We start from the raw sequence: 6,403 nt of genomic DNA on the forward strand, positions 1-6,403 counted from the left end.
TCCAAGCTATTTTTACCAATGATACTTCCTTTCCGCGTAATCGTTTAATATTAGTATCATCAATTCTCACTGGAATTACTGGAAGTGTTAGATCTTCTCTTACTTGGATTGGTTCTGGTTCTAGAACATGACTTGCATCAGGAGTATACTTCCGAAGCTGTGATACATGAAATACATCGTGCAAATTCGAAAGGTATGGCGGTAAGGCAATTCTATAAGCCACTGGTCCAATTCTCTTCAGAATCTCAAACGGTCCAATATAATGGGGATTCAGTTTCTTAGTCTTAATAGCTCTTCCCACGCCAGTGGTTGGTGTAACTTTCAGAAAGACATGTTCTCCTTCTTCGAATTCCAAAGGCTTTCGCCTCTGATCAGCATAGCTCTTCTGGCGGCTTTGGGCTATAAGCATTCGACTACGAATCTTCTTTATCTGCTCAGTCATTTCAGCTATTATTTCAGGCCTTAATAAACTCCTCTCTCCAGTTTCATACCAACATAGTGGAGATTGACATTTTCTGCCATATAGAGCCTCATATGGAGCCATTCCGATGCTCGCATGATAGCTATTATTATAAGAAAATTCTATTAATGGCATATACCGATCCCAGCTCGTAGGCTGGTCCAAAACACAAGCCCTTAGCATATCCTCCAAGGTTTGAATAGTTCTTTCTGACTGACCATCTGTCTGAGGGTGATATGCGGTACTCAAGCTTAACTGAGTCCCAAATGCACGCTGAAAAGCTCCCCAGAACCTTGATGTAAAACAGAGATCTCTATTAGATATAATAGTAGAGGGCACACCATGTAACCTGACAATCTCTTTGATATACATTCGAGCCAATTCCTCCATTGTGCAACTTATTCGTATAGGAAGAAAATGAGCTGATTTTGTTAGTCGATCCACAACTACCCAAATAGCGTCACAACCAGACTGGGTTCTAGGCAAACCTATCACAAAATCCATTGCAATACTCTCCCATTTCCATTGTGGAATCTCCAAAGGCTGAAGGGTCCCTGATGGTCTCTGATGCTTAATCTTAACTTTCTGACATGTTAAACATTTAGATACATGCAATGCCGCATCATTCTTCATACCTGGCCACCAGAACATCGCTTTCAGATCCTAATACATTTTATTGCTCCCTGGGTGAATTGAAAACCCGCTCTTATGAGCTTCCTTCAAGATACTTTGTCGTAGGTCTCCAACATCAGGCACAATAATCCGGTTCTTGAACCTCCATAAACCATCCTGACCTTCTGACACTCTCCACTATTTTCCCTGTTAAACTGCTGGTAATACCTTACGTAACGCTTCACTATCTTGATGAGCCTTCAGAAGTTCTGATTTAAAATCACTTGAAATCTGCAACTGACTCAAACACAGGATTCTAGATTCTTCTCTAATTCCCAAATTCAAACCTTGAAATGCCTTTAGTAATTCTTCTTCCCGTAGCATCATCCAAGCTGCATATAAAGATTTCCGACTCAAGGCGTCCGCCACAACGTTCGCTTTTCCTGGATGATAAATCAATTCAAAATCTTAATCTTTCAGAAGCTCCATCCATCTCCTCTGATGCATATTCAATTCTTTCTGCTCAAAAAGATACTTCAAACTCTTATGGTCTGAGAAAACATGAAACTTAACACGATAGAGATAGTGCCTCCAAATCTTTAAAGCAAACACAATAGCAGCAAGTTCCAAATCATGTGTCGGATAGTTCAATTCATGCGGCCTTAATTGCTGTGAGGCGTATGCTACAACATTCTGGTGCTGCATCAGAACGCACCCTAAACCCTTCAGAGATGCATCACAGTACACTTCAAATGGTTCACTTGGTTCAGGTAATACCAATACAGGTGCAGTAGTCAACATGTGCTTCAATGCTTGGAAACTCTCCTCACACTCCTGAGTCCAGATAAAAGGCGTATCCTTCCTAGTCAACTTAGTTAAAGGTAAAGCGAGCTGTGAAAATCCTTTAATGAATCTGCGATAATACCCCGCCAAACCTAAGAAACTCCTGATCTCTGTTACGGAAGTTGGTCGCTCCCAATTCATCACTGCTTCCACCTTAGCAGGATCCACAGCTATCCCCTGCTTACTCACCACGTGGCCGAGAAACTTCACTTCACTCTTCCAGAACTCACATTTAGATAACTTAGCATATAACTTCCTATCTCTCAGAATTTGCAGCACAGTTCGCAAGTGATCAGCATGCTCCTCTTCAGTCTTAGAATAAATAAGAATGTCATCAATGAAGACAATAACAAACTTGTCCAGATACGGTCGAAAAATCATGTTCATATAATCCATAAATACTGCCGGGGCATTAGTTAACCCAAAAGACATCACTGTATACTCATAATGACCATAACGCGTTCTGAAAGCAGTTTTCGGAATATCCTCATCTCTAACCCTTATCTGATGATACCTTGATCGCAGGTCAATCTTAGAAAACACACCGACACCCTGTAACTGATCCATTAGATCATCGATTCTAGGGAACGGATATTTATTCTTCACAGTGATCTTATTCAATTGCCGATAATCGACACACAGCCGCATACTCCCATCCTTCTTCTTTACCAGTAACACTGGCGCTCCCCACGGAGAAATACTTGGTCGGATAAAATGCTTACCCAACAGATCTTCCAGCTGTGCCTTCAGTTCAGCCATTTCTAAAGGCAACATCCTATAAGGAGTAATTGAAATTGGACCGGATCCAGGTACCAACTCAATTGCAAATTCAACCTCTCGGTTAGGTGGGAATTCATTAATATCATCCGGAAACACATCTAGAAATTCACATACAACGGGAATCTGCTCTAAACTCTGATCATCACCTGATACTCCCGTAGTTAATAACATAATACCTTGACATTCAGTTCCAGAACAGTTTACTATCATAGAATTCAAATAGTAACTATTCACCACAATTGGTGCTTCCGACCCTTCCGGCATAAACTGTACTGACTTCTCAAAACAATCAAGCAAAACATGATTCTTGGATAACCAATCCAATCCCAAAATGAGATCAAGACCAGTCATAGGCAAACAAATCAAATCATGCACAAATTCACGCTGTTGTACTCGAAAGGGAACTTGTGGACATCCTATCCTAGTCACCATAGCTTCATGAGTAGCGTTATATACTTTCAAATCGTAACCTAAAACCACCATTCTCAATCCTAACTCATGGGCCTTTTCAAATGCAATAAATGAATGAGACACTCCTGAATCAAATAAAGCATTTAAGATTTTACCAGCCATTTCACAATTACCTCTAATCAGTGTCTCAGATCCCTCAGCACCTATGGTAGAAGTGGTGTATACTCTTCCTGGCTGCTGCACCCTACCAGTCTCATACTTCTTCTTCTCCGGGCAATTAGTGGCCATATGTCCGGGCTGTCCACAGGAATAGCATACTCCAAGTCCTACTCTGCATGAAACTCCAGGATGATACTTTCCGCACTTCTGACAATTCAGATCCTGCTGCGGCTGCTTCCCAAACCTTTTCCCTTGATTAGCAGTAATATTCGGCCTTCTGTAATTACCTTGACCCTGAGTCTGCTGCGGAACAAAACCTCCACGTTTGAAATTCCTACCTCTCGGAGCAAAGTTCCTCCCTGAAGGCCTCTAAAAAGGCACCCTCAAACTTCCTTTCTCTGCTGCCGCCTTCCTCACACAATCCTCAGCCACCCTACTCTTATTCACCAATTTAGAAAATACCCTAATCTCCATCGGGGCAACGAAGCTCAGAATATCACTCCGATGACCTCCCTCATATTTAATACATTTCCATTCGGCAAAATCTTCTGGTGCCCCTTGACAGATACGAGAAAAGCGACACAACTCCTCAAACTTACTAGTATACTCAGCAACAGTCATCTGTCCCTGTTTTAACTGTATTAATTCAATTTCCTTGGCATTTCTGGCTAAATTAGGAAAGTATTTCTTATAGAATTCTGTTCGGAAAACCTCCCAAGGAATTGCAGCACCATCAGGATGTAGGATACGTCATGTTCCCTGCCACCAATACCGAGCCTCACCTTGCAGTTGATAAGTTCCAAATTCAACCCATTGCTCTTCAGGAACCTGTTGGGCCTGCAACGCCCTTTCCATAGCTTGAATCCAGTTATCTGCATCAGTGGGATTTGAGGTTCCCCTAAAGGTCGGAGGGCAAACTTTCAAAAATGTGGCAAGTGTCATAGGACTATCCTCATCATTATTATTATTCCCATGATTACCCTGATTTATCTGATTACCCAGTGCCTCGGCTGTTACCTGCTTAGCTGCAGCCATATTTTCCAGGGCAGCCATAAAGTCTACTGGATCAGTCCCTATGGGGGCAGGAGTAACGGTGCCTGTCCTACCTCTACCTCGCTCGCGACCGCGTCCGCGAGTCGACATCTGGTCCTTATACACACCAAACAAGTGATATTAAGTTGATCAGTCTCAATATCGGAGGTCTAATGCTTTAAGTTCCAAATGCATGCTCACAAACGTTTATGCCATATATCAATCAGATATCCTAATAGCACATACACACATATACAGAGAATGCACAGAAGCACAATCAGTCCGTCTTTCAGGCTCTATAGGAACGAACTGCTCTGATACCATAATGTAACACCCTACCACACAAAGCTTTACGCTTAAGTCGTAAAAAAGAGGTGATGTGGTATTACGACCTCTAAAATAAAATGAGTACATATAATAGCAGAAGAGTTATAATATGCTAGGAGCCTTGAAGGATAGGGGAAATAAAAATCGTGAGATAAAAGCGCAACGCTCAAGGAACGAGTTAACTTGCATGCTAAGAAAACTGTAACTGTCAAACATAAGATAACAGAAGTTGGAATAGAGTGCCAAAGATACAAAATAACAAGCTCCTAACTCAGCCTGCGAAGTCAAGATTGGCCGGAGAATCTTTACACATATATACATACATATCCAAAACCCAAAAGTACATACACACAATCCTGCCTCTCCATAAACCTCTAAGAGGATCAAAAAGGACAAGTTATGCGGAGAGAAAGCTAAGTACATATATCTACATCACTGTACAACAAAACTATACAACAACACTATCCAATACCCCTCCGCTTTAAGAGTCCAGACGCCTAACGAGATGGCTCCCGACCTGCATCTGAAAAACAACAACATAGTATGGAATGAGAACCAGAGGTTCTGCTAAGAATCAAACTTCAAACTTAAAACATACTCATTTTCTTAATAACTCAAAATCAAACCATATAACCTTTAAATCTAAATCTCTTTTAAATAATCATCTAAATAAAAATCACTAATTTTTATAAAATTTTGGCAGCATCTCCTCTAAAACTCGGACTTTGCCACCCTTTTCGGGTCCAAACCTACATTCTTTTCAATTCAACATACCCTTTCTCATCATCATAACAATCACCACAATAAATCTACCTCAGGTCAACAATTAAACTCATGCAATATTCAAATCCAACAACCAAAATCCAACTAAGAATCATAGTTCACAAATCCTAGGCTTTTAACACAAAATATCTCATTATCACAACAACCTCCACAATAATTATACCTCAAATCAATAATTCACCAAATCATTAGTTAATCAACAAGCACCAAACTAACCATGTTCATCAACAATAACATTCAACCATAATTCTCTCCAAATTAACATAACAACATTCACCATCCAAAATTAAAAACTAATTATCCAATAAACTTCAACCAAATATATTTATCGACAAATTTCTAAATATTAAACATACACCTGCATTCCAACTTATCCAATGGTCATCTAGCCTAAGTTTTCACAGAACATTATATATTAAATGCAAGAAACCTAAACCATACCTTAGCCGATTTCAAAGTATTATTCCAAGACAATTTTTCTAAAAGAACACAGCCCTCAAAATCTCAACTAATCTGTTTCCTCCAAGTTCCAGTATTCACAATTTCAAGCTCCAATTATCTATTCACAACCTAATACACATTCATAACACATATATATCCAATTTAATACTCAAAGCTCAAATTCAATGAAAATAAAATAGAATTATCGTATTCTCACCTTACCCAAGCTTCACATAAGCAAGAGTGAACATTTTTCTCAAGCTAATTGGATCCTAAAACATCAGAAATCAAAGAAATTCAATATTCCCACTTAAAATTCAAAAATTAGGGGAAAAGAGGGCTGAGAGTGATTAAACAAGTTACCAGTGAAATGTTTCCGGTAGAAATATAGAGCTCGACGCGGTGAACGCGTGGCCACAAACGGTGCGGCGATTGGAGTTCGGACGGAGAAGTTACGGCATACGGAAGTTAACGTGAGGGTTTACGGGAATGTCTCGTTCTTCTTTTCCCTCTGAAGCTTTCAGCTTCGTTTACGTTGAAATGAGGGGGACGAAG

General features: G+C 40.2%; 1 long non-coding RNA gene across 1 annotated transcript; it reads right to left on the reverse strand.

Moving 5' to 3' along the window:
* LOC110271927 lies at positions 4,961–6,120 on the reverse strand. Its single transcript, XR_002362785.1, has 3 exons — positions 6,066–6,120; positions 5,849–5,977; positions 4,961–5,147 (listed from the first exon to the last, which is right to left on the reverse strand). It is a non-coding gene; the product is annotated as an uncharacterized LOC110271927 (long non-coding RNA).

This window comes from Arachis ipaensis, chromosome B05 (genome assembly GCF_000816755.2).
Source record: "Arachis ipaensis cultivar K30076 chromosome B05, Araip1.1, whole genome shotgun sequence".
NCBI lineage: Eukaryota > Viridiplantae > Streptophyta > Magnoliopsida > Fabales > Fabaceae > Arachis > Arachis ipaensis.